This window comes from Ambystoma mexicanum, chromosome 4p, assembly GCF_040938575.1.
Source record: "Ambystoma mexicanum isolate Mex_15411 chromosome 4p, UKY_AmexF1_1, whole genome shotgun sequence".
Taxonomy (NCBI): domain Eukaryota; kingdom Metazoa; phylum Chordata; class Amphibia; order Caudata; family Ambystomatidae; genus Ambystoma; species Ambystoma mexicanum.
In genome coordinates, this window is record NC_090927.1 from 68,625,163 (window position 1) to 68,650,602 (window position 25,440).

Genomic DNA, 25,440 nt, shown 5'->3' on the forward strand with positions numbered 1-25,440 from the left:
TTCCCTAGTAAGCGATCAACTCTCCTGGCCACACGCACGAGAAGCAACAGCGTGAACCTCGCTTCTTGGTCACGCGGCCCAAACAGAACATTATAGAACATGTCTGGCCTATAACGGCCGCGTAAAGACACAGGCAGTAGCTTAATGAGGAAAAAATGGCATACATCTAGAATCATTGTATGCACATTTATCTCATGAATATTAATGAGGGGTATCCTGAAAACCCGGCATGGACCCGGCCCTCGAAGCCTGGAGTTGGACAACCCTGGCACACAGGAACCTCGCGACTAAGCATAACACTGGTACAGTGGCCATCGGAATGGGGGGAAAGTATCCTTAATGTTGGTCATCTAAAGCAGCTCACCATGGAGGAGAGTGCAGGGTAAACTGCATTACTCGAATCCTGTGAACCGGGCTCGGTCTCCTGCCGATCCTTCACTGATAGGCATGCGAAAGGGCCTGGACCATAGCGGCAGTTCATAGCCATAAGGGAACACAACTAGGCCTGCGATGAACATACAGAAGCTGAACACGTGTATCATGACAGTACATACGCCCTCCGCCATGTACTCCTCCCCTGTATCCTGCTTTCCAGGCTCCTCTCACCGCCAGCTGTGCTGCCCCCCTACCTTCTCTGCCTGACCTGACACATTGGGGAGAAGCGGAGCACCCGATGCGACGCCTGGCAGCACCTTCCATAACCGCTGTACCTGGCCCTTTACAGGAAGTACTGGCCAGGTAAAGTAGCACCTGACATATAATGGGAGTACAGGGACATATGGCTGCACGGCCTGGATCACTACGTCAGTAACTGGAGAAATGATGCCAATATAAGGCAAGCTGTGGGATTACCGTGCCATTTGATGAAACTGCAATGGTGCAGGATGGCATTAAATGATGAGACACATAGACTTATAATGGCTGCAGCTTGGCATGAATTACCTGGGGATGTGATGGTAGCACGTGGTCAGATGAGGACACACCAAGCCATTTATGATATGATATGATATGGCATTTGTAACGCGCCTCTACACAAGTATTTCAAGGCGCGACGAGGCAAGGGAGGAGATAGAGGGAGGACAAAGACAATGATCCTACTAGGCCAAGTGTCATTGAGATCGTGCAAGGGCAGGGGAGAGTGCAGGGGGAAAGTGCAAGGGGCAAGGGAGGGAGGTCAAGTGCAAACACGGGAAGTAGTGCGGCCAGCAGGTGGCAAGCGCGTCCAGCTTTGCACAAGGCTTCTCCAAGGCATTACATGTTGGCAAGGCACTGGTCCTCCTCGTAAGCGTCCCAACTGCCCCGTGTGCTGCTCCCACAGTAGCCTACCCAGTGCACCGTTCCGCCCGTGACCTCCCCCGGCACTGGGCACCGTTCTGCCCGTGACCTGCCCCCTGCCCCGCCACTGTGCACCGTTCCACCCGTGACCTCCCCCCTGCCCCGGCACTGGACACCGTTCCGCCCGTGACCTCCCCCAGCCCCGGCACTGTGCACCATTCCGCCCGTGACCTCCCCCAGCCCCGGCACTGTGCACCGTTCTGCCCGTGACCTGCCCCGCCACTGTGCACCGTTCCGCCCGTGACCTCCCCCAGCCCCGGCACTGTACACCGTTCCGCCCGTGACCTCCCCCAGCCCCGGCACTGTGCACCGTTCCGCCCGTGACCTGCCCCTTGCCCCGGCACTGGACACCGTTCCGCCCGTGACCTCCCCCAGCCCCGGCACTGTGCACCGTTCTGCCCGTGACCTGCCCCCTGCCCCGCCACTGTGCACCGTTCCGCCCGTGACCTCCCCCAGCCCCGGCACTGTACACCGTTCCGCCCGTGACCTCCCCCAGCCCCGGCACTGTACACCGTTCCGCCCGTGACCTCCCCCAGCCCCGGCACTGTGCACCGTTCTGCCCGTGACCTGCCCCCTGCCCCGCCACTGTGCACCGTTCCACCTGTGACCTCCCCCCTGCCCCGGCACTGGACACCGTTCCGCCCGTGACCTCCCCCAGCCCCGGCACTGTGCACCGTTCCGCCCGTGACCTCCCCCAGCCCCGGCACTGTGCACCGTTCCGCCCGTGACCTCCCCCAGCCCCGGCACTGTGCACCGTTCCGCCCGTGACCTCCCCCAGCCCCGGCACTGTGCACCGTTCTGCCCGTGACCTGCCCCCTGCCCCGCCACTGTGCACCGTTCCGCCCGTGACCTCCCCCAGCCCCAGCACTGTACACCGTTCCGCCCGTGACCTCCCCCAGCCCCGGCACTGTGCACCGTTCCGCCCGTGACCTGCCCCTTGCCCCGGCACTGCTTGTCTAGCACTACACGGCTCACTGGGTAACTGCATGGGATGTATGTAATTGCTTCTTCTGCTTTCACTTTTTCTAGCACTTACTCTGTCATTAAAGGGTGTAAGCCCCTTCTTTTCTCAACCATATTGTTCCCCCTAGCCCGCCCCTCCCGTCCCGGACCCTATCCTTACCATATCCGTTGGCACCATGATAATATGAAAATGCAGACAAAGGAAAGACCGGAAGCAGGAAATGTCTGATGAGGTGAATGTAGACGAGGTAAGTGGGGCACACCCTGCCCATATAATGCCCACACCTGGGCAACTGATGGCAGGTAATACTCTCATGAAGGGGCGCCTAAGGTATCCAGTCTCTGCATCGACATCCATACCATCTAAAAAAAAGCTTCTAAAAACTAAGCATACATGCCAGGCGCAGTGGGCCATGGCAGAGGAGGAGGCCGCGTGCCATATCCCCAGGGGATGGAGAACTCCAGGAGACTCTAATCTCTCCCAGGCCTGCTCAGAATGTTCAGAAGGTCCATGCCAGGGGCAGTTGGCCATGGCAGGTAGGAGGCCGCGTGCCATATCCCCAGGGGATGGAGAACTCCAGGAGACTCTAATCTCTCCCAGGCCTGCTCAGAATGTTCAGAAGGTCCATGCCAGGGGCAGTTGGCCATGGCAGAGGAGGAGGCCACGTGCCATATCCCCAGGGGATGGAGAAGGCCAGGAGACTCGAATCTCCCCCAGGCCTGCTCAGAATGTTCAGAAGTTCCCGGGGACGGTTCACCGTGTTCCAGATCGTTCTAACGACATGTTGGAGACTGAACTCCAGCCTCCATCCCCTCAAGGGTGACGAGGTGTTCGATACCACCCACCCTGAATCGCGAGCCTTTAAATAGCCACCGCCTGCACTCAGGGGAGGCAAAGCCAGTCGGAACCACAGACATGGAGGGATCCGGGAGAGCGCGGCTTGCCACAATACTGCTGGCCCTCTGCATAGGGCTACCCAGCGTGCTGGGGAAGGCGGATTATGGTGAGTGCCAGGGGCACCGCGCCCCAGCTGTCTTACCTGTGACCTTGTGCACGTGAAGGGCATTTCCCTAGAGCAATGGCACGTCTGTATGCATAGCACACACCTAGCTGTCAATCAATGTCCCTGTGTGCGAGACGTGCGCTCCTGCACTCAACCACAGCCGCATGTGTTGTGTATTCTACATTGTATCCGGGAGAGAGAGTGAGAGAGAGAGGGGGTGTGTGTGTGTGTGTGTGTGTGTTTTTTTGTTGTTGTTGCGTAGATTGATATTTTTGGGTCGGTATTATTGTACGCAATATTTCTCTACTCGACACGTGTGTGAAAGGCCGCGCTGCTCCCCATGCGGACTCCAAACAGGACCGATGTGTCAGCACCCGTGTTCCCTGCGGCCTAAGAAGCAGGGTCACTTCCGCAGTTCTGCACGTTCACAAACTGACGGTACAATAACAACTCCTGCACGAGCGGGACACCAAATATACTTGCCTGCAAAATGGGATGATTTGAGAGAGGTGCATTCTGGGAGCTGCATTCTTTTTCTCGTATAAAAACTTTTCCATGCAAAAAAGTGGGCGGGACTCTCGCCAGCTGTTAAAATGGCCTCTTCATTAATGGCTGTAGTGCTTTTGTACTGGCAAGTACTTACGCATTTTGGGGTGCCTTTATTAACATGTAATAACCCAGTTATACCATTAAATGAGCATTCACATATTTTTGAAGGGTCAAAAAGTGCCTCGCACAGCCTGCTTTAGTGCAGAGACATAATTTAGCTGAAATAAGCATTGTTTGAAAAAAAAAACATAAAACAATGATTTAAAAAAATGTATTCAAAATAAGAGAACAAACAAAAACGGGTGCATGATTGAGCAAGCATTGGCTGGCTTTGTAAATGTAGAGGGAGACATTTGTTGTAAAGCCCACACAGGACATACAAGCATTGGCAAAGGAAATAGGGTCCAGGTCTGCATGTATTTATTGCATTTTGCATTTTGCATTTATAGGCATGCAGTTGCATCAGCCCGATTAAGAACTAGTGTGCAATCTGAAAGCTGGCTCATCGCTTGCCCATTATCACATGAGCTGTCCTCACCTTTTACATCAGCAGCTGTGGCACGAAGCCTGCAGGTCATGCAGCCAGCTTGATGGGCCCATACAAGGCTTTTGATCTCTGTGCCAACTGGCATGCCATCATCAAGTACCACATGACAACTGTGTGCAGTGTATCTTTAGGGAAGTAGTGATAGTCCTGTTCCTTCATTTGCTCTGTGAAGTAACAGAGCTCATTGCCTTTCCAGCCGCATTACTGTGGAACCCTCAGAGTAAGATACTGGGACCCCCCCACACTCTGTCTAGAGGCCTTCTATACCCGGGTGGTACAACCACTGGCTCTCCAGATGTTTCCAAATACACTTCCCATTATGCCTAGCCTGCACAGTCAATGGTGAGGGGGATTGGGAGTTGCAGTCAAAGCATCCAGAGAGCCGCAGGGTGCAGACCGCGGCCTTGTAAGACACTAGATGCGTAAATGCGAGGGAACCCTTAACACATTGCGCTGGTTGAGTAATCGATTCGATGCATGATGGTTTGAATTCTAATGAATAGTCAAATGCTAGGCAATTCAAAACACCAATGTTTTCTTCGTTTGCCAGCCAACACGTGTTTCGACCGTCCTGGGTCTTTATCAAGGCCAGTTACTTAATTACGATGTTGGGTTGACAGAAGGCTTTTCTATGGGGGATGTGAAGCCCTAGTTGGTCTTTCTAGGGAAGTAGTGCACGATCTTGTACTATCATGGACAGAAGAGGCCCTGGTTAGGATCCAAATCCCATTGCCGTACCATATTGCTTCGAACGAAAGTTAGCTGCTTGCTGTTGAAAATCCCACGTGAATAAATTCCACTGATGGAACGGTGTCCCCTACATCTGAGAGAGGCCGCGTAAGGCCAATTTGATGAAGACCTTCGGCGTCTCAACTCACCGACGCAATCCACTTTTGATGCAATACACAGTTAGGGCGGTAGGGTACCAACCCCTACACGTGCAGCGGGGTGCACATTACACAGTATTGATCAGTGCGGTGGTCCCCTCTTTCTAGTGCCCTGTACTTGTGGTTCCCAAATACTAGATGAATATGGGTTCTGAAATGTAAAAACCATAATTATCTAGTCTAGTAGTTAAGGTCATGAGAGGAAGTTAGTCCCCCCTCTCCTTGGTCAACCAGTTGTGCCTGCATCAAGACATCGTATTCAGAGAAGAGAGAAGGGGGGCGTGCTTAGGAACCTCAACCTGCCTATAGGAAACAAATACTTCCTCAGGAACAGAACCCAAGGATCAGCAAACACACAATGGAGCTCTTGCCAAAGCAGTATCGTTACCTAAAGCCAAGAGGCCTGAAGGTCACCACCCCCCTGCCAATGGCCTCATGTGGCTCAGTGATACACTGCAGCTTCACTGCAACCATAGAGAGAACCCCAGAACCCCCACACTGCCACCCATCAGGAAACCCAGTTTATAGGTGGGCTTCTTCATGTGCATTTAGCTGTCCACTCCCACCCCACTGTGATGCTGGAAATGCATCAGAGGGACAGGGCCTCTGAATCCTTGTCCTTTACTGCTTTTTATCGTGTGTTCTGTCGTATTTTCTGCCCAGGAGTCCATGTGGGACTCCTGGCAGTGCAACTCTCTCTTTTGGTTTGGTGAACAGACCCATGGGATACCCTTATGGCACCCATGGGTAGGGGTACAACCCCGTGCCCCTAGTGTATGTTTTTGGGCACCTATGGGTGGCCCACAGAGCAGGGTATGGGCTGGTGGCAGCTCCATGCTGAATTTGACAGGTGCTCTGGGTGTCCTCCATTTTGGGATACCCAGGCCCTGCCATTGGGATCAGTTGATTCCTGATAGGAAATAAGATGGCCCCTGTGGCCTCTTGCTTTCTATTGCCTGTTACCTTGTTTTCCCAAAGTCCTGGGAAGCCCTGACTCTGTCCCTTCCCCCTGACTGGCTGTTGGGCGGAAGTTCCATATATGGTGTTGTTGTGAAGGCCCAGCTAGACTGACTGGAGCCTTCCCAGTGACTGTATGTTGTGGGTACCTCCTGTGGGTGGGACCTGGGTGAATGGAGTGTGTGATCAATATACACTCCTTGTTGTGGTTGTCTGGTTTCTGGCATGAGAGACAAAGACTGAGACAGCCCTGCCCGAAACTGGCCTGAATGCAGTGTGTAGTGTTGAATGGCTGGGTACTTGTCCCAATCCACATTCCTTGTTGTGAGTGTCTGAAAGGGAGGAGTGTGGCCTGAATGCACTGTGTGCCTGATTGGCTGACTGACTGCATGAATGCCCTTCTGTATGATTGGCTGCTGAGTGTGTGCCAGCAGTGTGGATGAGAGACAGAATAGTATATCTGGGGACCTCTCACCACTGGTAGTTGTTCAGAAGCGTTCAGAAGCTGAGTCTCCACTCTAAGAGTAACTCGAACTGCTGATCCTCAACGCCCAGCTGGAAGAAGAAGACTTGCTGTTGCACTTGCTTCGACCGATCTGAAAGCTGCCGAATTCGTCGAGGACTGACCCGAGAGAGGACCTGGTAAGGCGCCCTCTTCCCGTGCTCCGAGGGATCATCAAGCACCGCTACATCTTCGCCGAAGCGCCCTGGAAGTCAGACCCTCGAAAGGCTGCCGACCCGAGACGGGACCGCCGAGGAGATCGAAGTGAAGCACCCGGACATCGCCGCCGTCGAAGTCCATTGCCGTCGGCCAGGGTTCGCAGGTTTGTGTAACCGCTGGAGGCCAGTCGAAGTTGTGTTGCCCAGCCGTGGGAACCACTTGACGCCGTGCCGCCGACGACCGGAGCCGTCCGCTCCTTTGCCTAAGAACATTCGAATCGAAGGACTCCCCCGTCCGCACCGTCGACCGCTTTATCCTGCCGGAGAAAGTAGAGGACGACCAACGCGCTGAGGAGAAACCTGCCGGTGGGTTTCCCGCCACCCGAAGACCACAAAGACTCGAACGACTCGACGCCCTTGCTGGGCCTCCGTCTCCACAATCTTTGCGGTCCAGAACTATTGTCACCGAGGTGCCCCGCACGCCTCTGCCTTGCAGGACGCCGACGCCCCGACGACGACGAGCACCGCTCGGACGAAGCTGCCGCCTCATCGACGCCGTTCTACCCTGTTTGTCGAGGGACGTTCGACGCCCCGTGTCTCCCGCTTGAAAGGGAAGGCATTCAAGAAGGGCCGTCGATTCCCCGCCGCCGAACACCGAGTTCCTTGACGCTTCTCGACGCCTCTCCACGATCCGTGACTTCCGCTTGAAAGGGGGTCGCTCAAGAAGGATCTGTCGACGCCTCTCCGAAGAACTCGACTCCACCAGGTACATTTGGGCGGTACAAGCATTATAGGAGGGAAAAAGAATTGCAGAACAATATATGGACTGGGCTTGTTCTATATCTTTATTTTACAGGTTGCCCAGGTGGGGGGATCTCCACACAGAACTGTGTCTAGTGGTAGGGGCCAGTATTCTGCCTATTGCTCAACCATCTTATTTTCTCTCCTCTCTCTATTGCTGGTTTCACTCTATTGACATTGTTACAGTATTGTTGATGCACTTTAATGAGATCTAATACAAAGGGTGGTACCACTTTAGAATTGTATATATTTGCCATTGTTGATTTTCCTAAGTACAAAGTGAGTTATTATGATAAGTGTACATAACCTTGAATATTGATTATATAAAGACTGTGTTCTAACCAATACAGTGTGTGGACATTCCTTTGTGGGGGCTTGGGGACTACACTGTACTTAAGAACCAGCCTGCATCACCTCCTGAGAAGCTAGGCCTTGATTGCTCGTCCATTGCTACCGTAATAGAGAATCTTGGCTGGGGTCTTCTGTGCCTCTCTTCTACCATATAGAGAGCAGAAGTACAGACACCCCCCACCGGTCCTTTACAGCTGGTGTATAACCGTGCCACTTACAAAAGATATCCGCACTTTATTAAATTAAGGTTTAGTTGTGTACAAGATAACTGCATTACAAACAATGGAGTCTATTGCAAATGGCAAATTGACTCGGATGAGCTTGGAGGCTCTCCAGAGTGCTTGTGAAGCCCGGGAGTTAGACTTTGTGGATAAGTCTAGGGCTGAGCTGATAGCTGCCCTGGTGGACTACCAGACTGATGGTGAAACTCTTGATGAGGGGGGGAATGCAACCAATGAGGACTCTGCCCCTGGGGTTTCTGCTGAATCTGTTTCTGGGAATGCCGCCATTCCTGCTGCCTCTGTTCCAAACCCCAGCAATTCCTTGGAGCTTGAGTTATTAAGGATGAAATTGGCCTTTGAATACCGCAAGTTGGAAATAGATGCTGAACTTAAGAAAGAGGAGTTGGCTCAACAAGTGGAGCTCAAGAATAGGGATCTTGAACTCAGAAATAAGGACCTTGAACTCAAGAGCCAGGACACTGAATGTCAGAGAATCCAGCTAGAGAAAGCTAGAGTGGAGACTTCAGCTAAAACCAGTGAGAGTGTCAGGTCCCCAGCCACCAAGTTTATGAAAGATTTGGTTGGTGTATTTGTGGAGGGTTTCAGATATCCTCCAATGGATTGAAGCGTTTGAAATGGCTTGTGCGGTTCATGATGTTGATAAAAGAGATTGGGCTAAGTGTTTGTTAAGCAGAGTGCCTCAAACTGGATATGACTGTATTCTGAAGCTGAGTGTGGAAGAAAGGGGTCAGTATGAGTGTATGAAGTCTGCTTTGATTGCCAAGTTTGGCAAGACAAATACCCAATACCTTAGAAGGTTCAGGGATTTTAAGAAAAGAGAGAATGTGTCTTGGGTTGACTGCGTGAGTGCTGCGCACATGAACATGATGGGGTGGATCGATGGATACAAGGTTAAGACTTTTGTTGAATTGTCCCACCTCTTGTTTTTTGAGCATTTTTCTGAAGCCTGTTCACCAGAGCTGCGTCAGTATGTAGCTGACCAGAACATTTTGGACCCCTTTAAGCTGGCTAGGTTGGCTGACAAGTGGGTCTCCCACTGGGTGTCCCCTAAGGACTCCAGTGGGAAGGAAAAGGACAAAGAAAAGGGGGCCTCTCAGAAAGCTGAGGAGTCCCACAAGCAGTCACAGTCGGGTAAACCTAAACCTTCCTCTCCCAAGACCCAAAAATCTAGTGGGGATAAGTCATCTGTGGGTGGGAATAAGAGTAGTGGTCCACCTGCTGCAAAGCAGGCTCCCAGTGGTTCCAGTACCGTACCCCGCACTCCTGGCGCTTGTTGGGACTGTGGGGCTCTGGATCACAAAAGGGGTGACTCCAAGTGTAAAGGTAAGGCACTTGGAGTACAGGCTGTCAGCCTGACCTACCCTTACCCCGTGTCTGAGGTGGAGGCCACTGTCCTCCCCTCCTCTACCGAGGTCACATTTCATTTGGCGCTCCGGTAGAGATTTCCTTAGTGTCCCTTGGGGCCTGGGACCAGTATGCAGAAGTACTGGCGACTATCCCACAGAACACCCGTAGGTTTTTGAGAAGTGTCCTCTTGAATGGCCAGCCTTCTACTGGTTTGAGAGACACTGGGGCAAGCGTGACAGTGGTGGACAGGACCCTGCTCAAGCCAGAGGACTATGTAGGTGCTCCTCTGAGAACCACCAGGTTAGCTGGTGGGCCTCCCAAATTATCACCTGTAGCTTTAGTCACACTCATGATTGGAGACAAGACAGCAAAGCTTCCTGTCCTGGTTCAGGACAATGTCCCTGCTAACATTCTGTTAGGAAATGATCTAGTAGAGTTGGGGTTGATCTCGGATGGTCTTCCCATGACTGCTGCTGCAGTCTCTAGGTCACAGGTGACACCGGGTCTGGCTGTGGGTCAGGTACCCGAGCCAAAGGCGAGGCCGAAGGCAAGAAGAAGGAAGACCAAGAAGGCCACCTCTGTGGAGGGAACACCTTCTCTTCCTGCTGTTCCGACAGCACCCATTGGGAACCATGCTCCGGACGGGCTGGGTCCAGTGGAAAACCCAAACTCAACTCCTGTGGGAGAAGAGACAGAAGACTCTCCTGTGGGAGAGGTTCTCAACCCGGAGGATCATCCCGACCTTCAATGCTTGTTAGCTGAAGGGGGACCCTCCGGGCAGACTTCTGTAAGGGACAGAGAGAGTGCCACTCTCTCGAGGGACTGAGGAAACAGGCCCTGTCCCAGGCACAAGGAGAAGTGCCTAGGACATTCCGGATTTATTGGGAGGGTGAGCTCCTTGTTAGTGAGCCCACTAAGCCTGAACCTGGTGCCCTCAAGAGGTTGGTGGTACCCCAGGTTTACAGGCCCTTCCTACTGCAGTTGGCGCATGAGGTGCCCTTGGCTGGTCATCTTGGGACCAAGAAGACTAAGCAGAGGCTCTCTGCCCATTTCTACTGGCCACGGATGGGAGTAGAGGTGGAGTCCCACTGCAGGACCTGCCCAACTTGTCAGTTGTCTGGCAAGACTGGAGGTAGTGTCATTGCCCCACTGCAGCCATTGCCAGTGGTTGGCACACCATTTGAGAGGGTGGGCATCGACATCGTCGGTCCCCTTGACCCTCCCACTTCAGGTGGACATCGGTTCATCCTGGTCTTGGTAGATCATGCCACCAGGTACCCTGAGGCAATACCCCTTCGGACTGTTACTGCCAAGGTGGTTGCCAGGGCTCTCCTGGGCATTTTCACCCGTGTTGGATTCCCCAAGGAGGTTGTCTCTGACAGATGATCCAACTTCATGTCTAGTTACATGAAAACCATGTGGAAAGAGTGCGGGGGTAACCTACAAGTTCTCCACCTCTTACCACCCCCAGACCAATGGTCTGGTTGAGAGATTTAATAAAACTCTCAAGGGCATGCTAGGGGCTTTGGAAGAACCCCAAAGGAGGAAATGGGATCTCCTCCTGCCATGCCTGCTGTTTGCTTACAGAGAGGTACCTCAAGAGGGTGTTGGTTTCAGCCCCTTTGAGTTACTCTTTGGACATCCCGTGAGGGGGCCCCTCGCCTTGATCAGAGAAGGCTTGGAAGCCACCCCTCCAGGTCCCGCCAAGCAAGTGGGGGACTATGTATTAGGCCTCAGACGGAGGATGACACAGATGATGGGTCAGACAACAGCAAATCTCAAGGCCAGCCAGGAATTGAATAAGTACTGGCATGACCTTAAAGCCTCGCAAGTGGATTGGACTCCGGGACAGGAAATCCTTGTGATGGAGCCTACCAAGCCTAGAGCTTTGGCAGACAAGTGGACTGGTCCCTTCAGGATCATCTCCAAGATGGGCGAAGTCAATTATCTGGTTGATATGGGAGCCTCTGGGGTAGCCCCTCAGGTATTCCATGTCAACCGGCTCAAGCCTTTCCACCGGCGAGCAGAAGTCTCATGTCTCTTGCTAGCTTCAGGGCAAGAAGAGGATGAGAGTGAGCCCCTTCCTGATTTGCTGCATAGCAACCCTCAGGATGGCTCAGTGGAGGGAGTACATCTCTCTCCGGATTTGACAACAGAGCAACAGAGGGCCTGCAGGGCTTTGCTCCAACAGTATGCCTCTCTGTTTTCACTGACGCCAGGCCTTACACCGTGGTGTAGGCATGAAATTGACACTGGTGACAGTGTGCCTGTCAAAAGCAGGTGCTACCGTATGTCAGATACCGTCAAGAACCACATCCAGGCTGAGGTCGCCAAGATGTTGGATCTGGGTGTTATTGAACCCTCAACCAGTCCCTGGTCCAGTCCAGTGGTCCTTGTCCCCAAGGCATGTTCCCAGGCGGGTACCAAGGATTGGAGGTTCTGTGTGGACTACCGAGGAGTCAATGCTGTCACCAAAACTGACGCGCACCCATTGCCCAGGGCTGATGAGCTCGTGGACAACATAGGTGCTGCCAAATTTGTGAGCACCTTTGACCTTACCTCAGGCTATTGGCAAATAGCTCTGACGGACCATGCCAAGGAAAAGACGGCCTTCTCAACACCTGAGGGACTCTACCAGTTTAGGGTCATGCCTTTTGGGTTGAAGAATGCCCCTGCCACCTTCCAGAGATTGGTCAACCATGCGCTCAGTGGGCTAGAAGCCTTTTGTGTAGCTTACTTAGACGACATTGCCGTCTACAGTTCCACCTGGGAAGAGCATTTGACACATCTGGATAAGGTGTTGCAGGCCTTGAAAAGGGCTAACCTCACTATCAAGGCCACCAAGTGCCAGATAGCTCAGGGGAAAGTTACCTATCTTGGTCATGAGGTAGGAGGGGGTCAAATCCAACCTCTCTCCAGTAAAGTACAGGATGTACAGAACTGGGAGGCTCCCACTACTCAAACCCAGGTGAGAGCCTTTTTGGGCCTCACTGGGTACTATCGCAATTTCATGGCAGACTATGGAACCATAGCTGCACCCCTGACAGCTCTAACTTCACCCAAACAGCCTAGGAAGGTTAATTGGACCGAAGACTGTCAGAGGGCCTTTGATGGCTTGAAAGAAAGTCTGTGTAGGGCACCTGTTGTGTGCGCCTGACTACAGCCGACCCTTTATTGTCCAGACGGATGCCTGCGACACCGGAATTGGAGCTGTCTTGTCCCAGTTAGATGACAAAGGGAGAGAACATCCTATCATATTCATCAGTAGACAACTCAAGGGTAGAGAACTTAGGTGGGCTACTGTTGAAAAGGAGTGTTTTAGCATAGTTTGGAGCCTTAGGCGTTTTAGGCCCTACCTTACGGGGTCTACCTTCAAGGTCCAAACAGATCATAAGCCCCTGAAGTGGCTTATGCAGATGAAGGGTGAGAATTCGAAATTGCTCAGGTGGTCCATTAGCCTGCAAGGGCTAGACTTCACCATAGAGCACAGACCAGGGAAGAGTCACGATAATGCAGATGGCCTTTCCAGAAGGTATGTTGACCGTCTGGATGAGGGTGTCTATCCCGTGGGGGATTAGACACCCTCCACCTCAGTCTGGGGGGGGCGACTGTGATGCTGGAAATGCATCAGAGGGACAGGGCCTCTGAATCCTTGTCCTTTACTGCTTTTTATCGTGTGTTCTGTCATGTTTTCTGCCCAGGAGTCCATGTGGGACTCCTGGCAGTGCAACTCTCTCTTTTGGTTTGGTGAACAGACCCATGGGATACCCTTATGGCACCCATGGGTAGGGGTACAACCCCGTGCCCCTAGTGTATGTTTTTGGGCACCTGTGGGTGGCCACAGAGCAGGGTATGGGCTGGTGGCAGCTCCATGCTGAATTTGACAGGTGCTCTGGGTGTCCTCCATTTTGGGATACCCAGGCCCTGCCATTGGGATCAGTTGATTCCTGATAGGAAACAAGATGGCCCCTGTGGCCTCTTGCTTTCTATTGCCTGTTACCCTGTTTCCCAAAGTCCTGGGAAGCCCTGACTCTGTCCCTTCCCCCTGACTGGCTGTTGGGCGGAAGTTCCATATATGGTGTTGTTGTGAAGGCCCAGCTAGACTGACTGGAGCCTTCCCAGTGACTGTATGTTGTGGGTACCTCCTGTGGGTGGGACCTGGGTGAATGGAGTGTGTGACCAATATACACTCCTTGTTGTGGTTGTCTGGTTTCTGGCCTGAGAGACAAAGACTGAGACAGCCCTGCCCGAAACTGGCCTGAATGCAGTGTGTAGTGTTGAATGGCTGGGTACTTGTCCCAATCCACATTCCTTGTTGTGAGTGTCTGAAAGGGAGTAGCGTGGCCTGAATGCACTGTGTGCCTGATTGGCTGACTGACTGCATGAATGCCCTTCTGTATGATTGGCTGCTGAGTGTGTGCCAGCAGTGTGGATGAGAGACAGAATAGTATATCTGGGGACCTCTCACCACTGGTAATTGTTCAGAAGCGTTCAGAAGCTGAGTCTTCACTCTAAGAGTAACTGGAACTGCTGATCCTCGACGTCCAGCTGGAAGAAGAAGACTTGCTGTGGCATTTGCTTCGACCGATCCGAAGGCTGCCGAAATCGTCGAAGACTGACCCGAGAGAGGACCTGGTAAGGCACCCTCTTCCCGTGCTCCGAGGGACCATCGAGCACCGCTCCATCTTCGCCGAAGCGCCCTGGAAGACAGACCCTCGAAAGGCTGCCGACCCGCGACGGGACCGCCGAGGAGATCGAAGTGAAGCACCCGGACATCGCCGCCGTCGAAGTCCATTGCCGTCGGCCAGGGTTCGCAGGTTTGTGTAACCGCTGGAGGCCCGTCGAAGTTGTGTTGCCCAGCCGTGGGAACCACTTGACGCCGTGCCGCCGACGACCGGAGCCGTCCGCTCCTTTGCCTAAGAACATTCGAATCGAAGGACTCCCCCGTCCGCACCGTCGACCGCTTTATCCTGCCGGAGAAAGTAGAGGACGACCAACGCGCTGAGGAGTAACCTGCCGGTGGGTTTCCCGCCACCGGAAGACCACAAAGACTCGAACGTCTCGACGCCCTTGCTGGGCCTCCGTCTCCACAATCTTTGCGGTCTACAACTATTGTCACCGAGGTGCCCCGCACGCCTCTGCCTTGCAGGACGCCGACGCCCCGACGGCGACGAGCACCGCTCGGACGAAGCTGCCACCTCATCGACGCCGTTCTACCCTGTTTGTCGACGGACGTTCGACGCCCCGTGTCTCCCGCTTGAAAGGGAAGGCATTCAAGAAGGGCCGTCGATTCCCCACCGCCGAACACCGAGTTCCTCGACGCTTCTCGACGCCTCTCGACGATCCGTGACTCCCGCTTGAAAGGGGGTCGCTCAAGAAGGATCTGTCGACGCCTCTCTGAAGAACTCGACTCCACCAGGTACATTGGGGGGGGTAAAAACATTATAGGAGGGAATACGACTTGCAGAACAATATATGGACTGGGCTTGTGCTATATCTTTATTTTACAGGTTGCCCAGGTGGGGGGATCTCCACACAGAACTGTGTCTAGTGGTAGGGGCCAGTATTCTGCCTATTGCTCAACCATCTTATTTTCTCTCCTCTCTCTATTGCTGGTTTCACTCTATTGACATTGTTACAGTATTGTTGATGCACTTTAATGAGATCTAATACAAAGGGTGGTACCACTTTAGAATTGTATATATTTGCCATTGTTGATTTTCCTAAGTACAAAGTGAGTTATTATGATAAGTGTACATAACCTTGAATATTGATTATATAAAGACTGTGTTCTAACCAATACAGTGTGTGGACATTCCTTTGTGGGGGCTTGGGGACTACACTGTACTTAAGAACCAGCCTGCATCACCTCCTGAGAAGCTAGGCCTTGATTGCTCGTCCATTGCTACCGTAATAGAGAATCTTGGCTGGGGTCTTCTGTGCCTCTCCTCTACCATATAGAGAGCAGAAGTACAGACACCCCCCACCGGTCCTTTACACCCACGTCCTCTCCGAGGTGTGTTTTCACGCTGATCACACCTCTCCCAATGCTCGCAACTTGAGACGGTGGTCTCTGATTCCTGATAGGACTCTGTTGAGACCACGCCACGGTGGTCTCTGATTCCTGATAGGACTCTGTTGAGACCACGCTGTCACTCCTTGATGGGACTCAACTTTATCTTCGAGTAGTAGGAAGAATGGAGCTGCTTCTCCTGCTTTATGAAACCCCACCCCATCCCAGACAGCTTTCGTGATGGCAATTTCCAAGCCCCGGAACTCCCCGCGCCCCTTGGACGGCTTGTTGCTCAACTCGTTGGACCTTCAGAAGGCAGCGTAGACCTCTCTTTCTGGCCTTGATTGTACAGCCAGTTGACCACAACCAGTTGACCGGGCAATCATATTAATCAACATTGAAGTAATCACCAGTTGAACCTCAGAGAATAGATACAGACTTGTGAAACTATCACAATAAGCCAAAGAAAAGTGCCCCACCGTTGGATGTGGTGTTATTTCTTATGTGAAAAGTGCGCTGAGGCCTGACACGCATCATGTGGAGAGGGCTATACATGTAAACACAATGGAAATACACTTGCATATTGTGGAGGCAGTTTTGAGGTACACGCATATTACTAACACAGTAGAATGCGGCGGGCTAACCCGCAGTTTCAGGGGGTAAGGGAGGTAGTGGTGCAAATGTTATAGGGGTAGCACAGACAATATTATAGTGTGTGTTTCACACTTTAAATGCCACTGGGAGCCTGATCGGTCGTAGAAGCAGGTGTTAGTGAGAGCACCCAGTGTTGAGAGGTGTATGCCTAGAGTACCCAGTAGGATAGAGTATTGACTGCACTGGAAGGTCTTCCTCCTTTCTCTCTTTGTTGTTATCCTGGTTCCCCTCAATCACTCTCTCTTTCTGATTCTCTATCACTCTGCTTCTCTCTATCTCATGCTCACTCACCTTCTCCCACCCATCCTCTCTTTTCCATGTTCTGTCTTTCTCAATCAAACTTAAAAGGGGTTCATGGCTTATCAGTCCTAGCCTGTGAGACAAGCCCCACAGTGGTGATAAGAGAGGGGATGTCAAGGACAACCCATTGGGGTAAATAGAACAGCCTCTGTAAACCCAGTTTCTATCCATTCTGATGTCAAGCCACCTGTGCCAAGCGGCCCTCCCCTCAATAAACATCCATTGGCTTGCATGTCTTTCCCTGCCTCCACCCCCTGCAACCTCCCCCGCACCCTCCGTTCTCCTCCAACCACCCTTGTTGATCTTCCTAAAGACCCATCCGAGCCCCTCTCTCCTGTCGCAGCTTGATCTTCCTAAAATCCCATCCCAGCCCCTCTCTCCTGTAGCGGCTTGATCTTCCTAAAGCCCCATCCCAACCCTCTCTCCTGTCGTGGCTTGATCTTCCTAAAACTCTATCCCAACCCCTCTCTCCTGTAGCGGCTTGATCTTCCTAAAACCCCATCCCAACCCTCTCTCCTGTCGCCGCTTGATCTTCCTAAAGACCCATCCCAGCCCCTCTCTCCTGTCGTGGCTTGATCTTCCTAAAGACCCATCCCAGCCCGTCTCTCCTGTCGCAGCTTGATCTTCCTAAAGCCCCATCCTGGCCCCTCTCGCCTGTCGCGGCTTGATCTTCCTAAAATCATCCCAGCCCCTCTCTCCTGTCGCAGCTTGATTCTCCTAAAACCCCATCCCAACCCTCTCTCCTGTCGTGCCTTGATCTTCCTAAAACTCTATCCCAACCCCTCTCTCCTGTAGCGGCTTGATCTTCCTAAAACCCCATCCCGGCCCCTCTCTCCTGTCGTGGCTTGATCTTCCTAAAACCCCCTCCCAGCCCCTCTCTCCTGTCGCGGCTTGATCTTCCTAAAGTCCCATCCCGGCCCCTCTCTCCTGTCGCGGCTTGATCTTCCTAAAACCCCATCCCAGCCCCTCTCTCCTGTCGCAGCTTGATCTTCCTAAATCCCATCCCAGCCCCTCTCTCCTGTAGCGGCTTGATCTTCCTAAACCCCATCCCAACCCTCTCTCCTGTCGCCGCTTGATCTTCCTAAAGACCCATCCCAGCCCCTCTCTCCTGTCGTGGCTTGATCTTCCTAAAGACCCATCCCAGCCCGTCTCTCCTGTCGCAGCTTGATCTTCCTAAAGCCCCATCCTGGCCCCTCTCTCCTGTCGCGGCTTGATCTTCCTAAAATCATCCCAGCCCCTCTCTCCTGTCGCAGCTTGATCTTCCTAAAACCCCATCCCAACCCTCTCTCCTGTCGTGCCTTGATCTTCCTAAAACTCTATCCCAACCCCTCTCTCCTGTAGCGGCTTGATCTTCCTAAAACCCCATCCCGGCCCCTCTCTCCTGTCGTGGCTTGATCTTCCTAAAACCCCCTCCCAGCCCCTCTCTCCTGTCGCGGCTTGATCTTCCTAAAGTCCCATCCCGGCCCCTCTCTCCTGTCGCGGCTTGATCTTCCTAAAACCCCATCCCAGCCCCTCTCTCCTGTCGCAGCTTGATCTTCCTAAATCCCATCCCAGCCCCTCTCTCCTGTAGCGGCTTGATCTTCCTAAACCCCATCCCAAACCTCTCTCCTGTCGTGGCTTGATCTTCCTTAAACCCCATCCAACCCCTCTCTCCTGTAGCGGCTTGATCTTCCTAAAACCCCATCCCAACCCTCTCTCCTGTCGCCGCTTGATCTTCCTAAAGACCCATTCCAGCCCCTCTCTCCTGTCGCAGCTTTATCTTCCTAAAACCCCATCCCAGCCCCTCTCTCCTGTCGCCGCTTGATCTTCCAAAGCCCCCATCCCAGCCCCTCTCTCCTGTCGCAGCTTGATCTTCCTAAAACCCCATCCCAGCCCCTCTCTCCTGTCGCGGCTTGATCTTCCTAAAACCCCATCCCAGCCCCTCTCTCCTGTCGTGGCTTGACCTCCTAAAGCCCCATCCCAGCCCGGCTTGCATGGTGTTGTTATTTCTGTGAAGTTAGGACTTCCATTCCTTTATTTGCATTTTGCAATATGAATGTGACGGTTCCCAGTCATTTTATTGCAAACAAAACAGAGTGCTACATAACAGAGCGGACGATAGCACAGAAGAACAATGAAGCGATTAAATAAACATATAAGGGAAGTGGGGTAAGGGGTTACAATGAGTTGGGATGGTGTTGGGGTGGCTTTAAAAGGGTGGACTCCCCAAATAAAAATTTAAAAACAATTGGGTGTTTTTCTGTGTTTTGTCCACAATAAAATTTACCACTCTGTAATTGTGGTCAGTAAAATCACATATAACCGAATGTGACGTGCGCTCTTTGTTCTCTACGTGGTGCCACAGATCACAACATATATCTATGCACTAAGGCGACTATTGTATTTGTTTGTTAGCGGGTTGGTATTGCAAAGTAATTTATGTGGAAGTTCAGGTCATTTTATCTGGCACAGCCAGAATGAAGATCTTGGCCAGTAGGACAGTTTGTGCACACACCTCTGCAATCCCTTCTCTCTTCATGACACACCTCTGCAATCCCGCCTCTGCAATCCCTTCTCTCTTCATGTCACACCTCTGCTATCCCATCTCTCTTCATGTCACACCTCTGAAATCCCTTCTCTCTTCTTGTCACACCTCTGCAATTCCTTCTCTCTTCATGTCACACCTCTGTAATCCCACCTCTGCAATCCCTTCTCTCTTCATGTCACACCTCTGCTATCCCGCCTCTGCAATCCCTTCTCTCTTCATGTCACACCTCTGCAATCCAGTCTCTCTTCTTGTCACACCTCTGCAATCCCTTCTCTCTTCATGTCACACCTCTGCAATCCCTTCTCTCTTCATATCACAACTCTGCAATCCCTTCTCTCTTCATGGAGAATTATAGCTAGAACGCAACAGAGCCAGATGAGTAGCAGTAAGACCAAGAAGCAGAGAGGAACAATAGCATAGACGAGAGAACATGAGAGAGGAAATAAGGATTATTCTAGGGTTAAATGAAAGGAAGGAAGGAACCTAGCCTTCCCGACATTGAAGAGCTGAAAGTGACAGGAGCCGGAAATAATAGAAATGTGAGAAGAGAAAGTAACAGAGGACTCAAAAGTGACCCCAAGATTTTTAGTAGATAAATGTTAAGAAGGGTGGGAGGGAACGAAATAGACGTCCGGTAAGGGAGGGGACCATTGGAAGCCGGAAAGAATAGGCCCTCAGTCTTGGAGTCTTTAAGATGAAGATAATGATCTGTCATCCAAGAGTGGACAGCAAGTAGACAAGAAGTGAGGAGAGCGTGCATAGCAGCTGAAAAGGAAGAGAAAGAAAGAGTTGCGTCTCATCCGCATAAAAGTGGTGAGAGAGACCAAAGGAAGAGATAACAGAGGCCAGAAGAATCGTGAAGAGAGACAATAGCAAAGGACCAAAGACAGATCCCTGGGGGACACCAGACTGGAGAGGAAAAACTGGAGAAGTATGACCAGCCCATGAAACCAAATCGGAACGGTCGGTGAGAAGGGAATGAAACCACGTCAAGACAGAATCCCTAAAATGAAGAGAGTAAAGTGACTGAAGAAGAAGAAGACCATGGTTGACCATGTCAAACTCAGCCAACAGGTTGAGGAGAACCAAAAGAGAAGAGTATTTAGAGTAATGAGCAGACAAGAGAGAGTCGCAGACAGAAAGAAGAGCACTTTCCGGGGAGTGCAAAGGGTCAAACCCAGACTGGTGTGTAGGAAGAAGAGAGAGAGAGAGAATTAATGTGAGTACAGACTTGACCAGACGTCCCAAAAATGTAGAAAGAAAAGGAAGAAGCGAGAGGGAGGGTCCAGAGAAGGTTTATTAAGAATTGGAAGAAATGTGGTGAGCTTAGAGATGAAAAGTAAGACTGAAGAGGGAGATTAAATAAGGCAGCCAAGTGAGGAAGAAGAAACGAACAGACCTTTGGAATGAGAGGTGACGGGGGAGGGTCAGAGGGAGCAGCGCTGTTATGAGCATTAGAGAGAAAAGACGAGATGTCAGAGGGCGAAAGATGAAGAAAGGAGGACAGAAGAGATGGAGGGGAACGGGGGGGGGAGATGGAGAGGAGGCAGAAGGGGGAACAATAGATGAACAAAGAAGAGTTACTTTCAAGGAGAAATAAGACAGAAGACCATCAGCTGAGCAAGATGTGGAAAAAGAAGGATCATGAGGAGGAGGAGAAAGAATACATTTCAGATTCTGAATCAGGAGGTGGAGGTGGGAAGAAAATGTAGTAAAAAAGATCTGAGTAATAATGTTTAACAAAGACTAGGGCAGAATCCCAATCGGCTTGAAGAGCAAACAGATTGACAAGGTCAAGTGGAAATTGGGATCCCACCATCACTGTTCAGCATGTCGAGCACGATGGGCAGGGGTGAGCCAAGGTTAGGGTGGTTTGTAGGAAGGAGAGAAGGGGAAAAAGAGGGTACAGAAGATCAAGGGTGTTGGAAATGGTCACTGAGAAATGAGAAGCAAAAGTGTCAACGGAAAATGAAGACAGAGAGTTAAGGGAAGAAAAAGAAGGGAAAAATGAAGACAAAAAAGTGAAAGAGCGAAGATCTTGATGAAAATAGGTGGGTGTAGGGAAGGATGAGAGAAGAGAGCAGGGGGAATGAGAGAAAACGAAAGAAGGGAGTGGTCGGAGGAGTACAGAGGGAGAGCACAAACAGACAAATTAGATCAAGAGAAGAACCTGAAAGAGGGGAAGGAGGAATAGGAAGGATGGAGAAGGGATAGGAATCAAGAATACCTAGAAGAGAAGAGTGGGCAGAGGTACATATAAATTAAAATGGTTTAGAAAATGAATCAGCTCTAAAAGGCTGGCCAGAGAGAAATAGAGCAATCCATTTGTCGGGCTGTCCCCTTCGCGCGGTCGCTGGTGGCGCAGGAATCCGCGTGTTGCATTTGTGCATGCAGAAGGCCAATAGTAAGGGGGAACAATCAATCATGTGTTGAGGCTTTGACTTGTAAAGGCTGGCGTAAAAAGGCTGGGATCAATTACAATGTGAACAACTTGTGTTTCCGATAAGAAAAGGTCAGAGTTTGGCATGGAACAGGGGCACTCCCAGCGCTCTCGGAAGCATGTGGAGCAGTGCATTTAAATAGCTTGTAGGGCTGGATTGGGGTGAGTCCTACCTGTTATCTGATCCTGTCCCCTCACCATCACTTCCTCAATTCCGAACCACCGCTTTTCCTCCTAACCCCTGGCCCAGACACCGCCCGTAAAATCTGTCATTGAAAACATCTTGTCAGTCAAATGTGCTTTGATTAAATCTTCCCTTTCATAAGTGACATGTTCCCTTGATGAAGTCCCCCAATGTAAGACCACTAGACCTAACCACAGGTTCAACTCAAACATGTCTTCCAATTCTTCCTGACACGACATGAAGAGGAAAGGCAGGTCCCTTGAGAGGTGCGGAAGTGAAACCCTCTCTCCCTATGATAAAGCCCCTTACATAAGCCACCTGAGATACTACAGAGTCTCTATTAGGCTGAGGAAACAGGCCAACTGCTCTACCAAAATATCTGTTGCCAGAGCAACCAACTAGAGACTCTGATAGTTTGATGTTAAGATGGATTTCTAAACTCTAACCTGGTGGGCAGACGTTTGGGAGGCCACCCTCGGTTTAGTGAAACAGGGGAACCTTCTGGACAAGCCAGACCAATCTAGGTAGCTTGGCAGGCGGTCAAGACTAAGTCTCAGGAGGGACGAGAGTGATCGGAAGCCCACAATGAGCCACACAGCAATGCACCACAAATTACTCTTAGACATGTGTATATGAAAAATATCTATACATTTATTGTCGGCCAGACCAATAGACACAAGTAAACTTTAGTTATATAAAAACAGTTACCACACAACATACTCTACTATATAACATATATACAATATGTTTCCTAATGCGACAAATTAGTAAAACACAGCCACAACCTGTAAAGAGAAGGGTGGGTTAGCACACTAGGAGCATTAGACAATTCTTCAGAGCCGTTCCCTAACTTTCGAGTCCAGCCCTAAGATGTGGGGAGCCTTGTGTGAGGATGGTACGAGCTAGTGGATTGATGGAAGCTCCCAGGAAAGCAGCAGGACGTGGGTCCCTTTTTGCAGCTGTCACCTACATTTTGGTGACCACTCTACTGAGGGATTCAATCAAGATCACTTTAGCGAGGACCAATGCGATGGGTGGGGCTTTGGACTGTGCGGGGCCAAAGCAGGTGGTGAAGGTTGCCCACGTTGACTCAGAAGGTTTCCATTTTGGGCGGGAAAAAGGATGCAAGTGTGTTCATTTGTTCAGTGTTGGGATCCCAATGTTCTGTGTTTGGGACAGCTTCGCTAGTGGATTGTGGATCTTGAGAGCCTCACCGGAACTTTTTTTAGCTCCAGTGATTCCGATGTGGCCAAATTATTTTTTCCTTGTGCTGAGGGTGTTTTGAAAACTCTGTATGGATTTAACACTCCAATTTGTACATACATGAAAGGATAGACAGATCGATAAGGTCAAGTAAGACAGAGACAGACTGTTTCTCTGACATAGCTCAGGTGATGCAGCTATACAACATGTTCTTATGTCAGGAGGTGTGGTGATCATCCTTATTGTGGTAGTTTGAATAGATTGATAGGTAGATAGATAAAATAAGCTAGCGACAGCCGTGGAGGCAGGGCGTGGGGGGGCAGGCTGTCAGGCTGCTAGATCTGCATATGTTCCTCCTCATCTTCTTCTCTTTTCTCGGCTTCAGAGAGGAAGAACAAGTGTCCTCCATCGGTGGAATTTTGCTCCGCGGACCAGAAACCGTATCCAGAACTTTGCAAGATTGATGACGACTGCCCCGGGGATTACAAATGCTGTGACCTCTGTGGGAAGTGGTGCCTGCCTCCTGTGGGTGGTAAGTATAGAGGCTTGGCATGTCAAAGTAACCTCACATGTCAGCTGCGGTGTTGGCTTTTGATTCATGTGCAGATTAGTTTAGGTGGCGATTTCTTGAACCCACGAGCGTAGACAATGGAATAGAGCTCAAACTTGTTATGAATTGAAAATGGTTTGTCAGGTGTCCTGAAATGTTGATCCTTCTGTTCTGTGCTGCCCAGAGTTGACCAGTTTCAATGTGTCTAGGAACTGTACCTTGGAGTTCCATTAGTACCCTCGGCGGGCACGCCAGCCAATCAGGTTGCTGCAAAGCTGGGATGAATCCCACGATCCAAGACAGGGTTTGAAGCGACCTGTGACACACCTACTGACCACATTCCTTCCGGCTCCCACTGCTTGCCTTGTCTGTCCCACCCACCGCGGCCCCCGCTTACTGTGGCTGCCACGGTGCTGGAACGGCTCTCTGTGCTTCGTGCCTGCCTCTGGCCACACTGGAAATTAAAGAGGGGCTCTGCGTGGAGCCCACCCTCCATTCAAGGGTGGACTGGCCCATAGGGAACTCTGGAGATTTCCAAGAACTTTCTCCAAATGGTTTCATTTTTGTTTTTATGTTGGGGTTTTTATCTGCTTGGTTTTGTGATGTTGCCATATTATAATGGCATTTCAACCCTAGGGAAGAGGGCTTCAACGGGTGTTATCATGCCTTACCCTCAAAATGCGCCCTCGGCTTCACCTCAAGCCCATGAGATGGGCGTGGGTCAAAAACACCTGTTTCTACTGATCCCATGTGATCATAACGAATGACATAATAACGGAACCTTTTTTAACCAATAAATAACAAAAAAATATCGAATTCTTTTCTATTTTTAGATTTTGGGGGGTTTCCCCTATCCCTCCATTTCCCGAGCTTTATTACTCCCCTACAACCTTTCACCCATTTTAAATCCTTACCCAACCCTGTATATACTTTTAACAAGAAATGCAATATTATTTTGTTATTTATTATTCGTTATATAAGTTATTAGTTATTTTCATTTCGTTATAATCACTGAATACTGTTTCTACCATCTCTCACTGGGCTGTTTGGCCTCAGTTTGCAACGTCTATCTTGTGTACAATGTTGTTAGTCTCTCCAGCAGGTTTGCCTTCAAGTTCCAGCATGCAGCATTTCTCTGTTCAATCCGCCCCATGAGATATCTAGGGACTTGTCCTTCGAGTTCAGGCATGCATCATTTCTCTGTACACTCCGTTCCTTGAGATCTCGAGGAACTTGTCCTCCAAGTTCCAGCATGCATCATTTCTCTGTACACTCCGTTCCTTGAGATCTCGAGGAACTTGTCCTTCAAATTACAGCATGCAGCATTTATCTTTACACTCCGTTCCTTGAGATCTCGAGGAACTTGTCCTCCAAGTTCCAGCATGCATCATTTCTATGTACACTCCGTTCCTTGAGATCTCGAGGAACTTGTCCTTCAAGTTCCAGCATGCAGCATTTATCTTTACACTCCGTTCCTTGAGATCTCGAGGAACTTGTCCTTCAAGTTCAGGCATGCATCATTTCTCTGTACACTCCGTTCCTTGAGATCTCGAGGAACTTGTCCTTCAAATTACAGCATGCAGCATTTCTCTGTACACTCCGTTCCTTGAGATCTCGAGGAACTTGTCCTTCAAGTTACAGCATGCAGCATTTCTCTGTACACTCCGTTCCTTGAGATCTCGAGGAATTTGTCCTTCAAATTACAGCATGCAGCATTTCTCTGTACACTCCGTTCCTTGAGATCTCGAGGAACTTGTCCTTCAAATTACAGCATGCGGCATTTCTCTGTACACTCCGTTCCTTGAGATCTCGAGGAACTTGTCCTTCAAGTTACAGCATGCAGCATTTCTCATTACACCCCATTTCTCGATCTCTCTAGGTATTGCATTTGGGGTTCCATCTCCCTCTTTTGTTCTTATTTTTTTG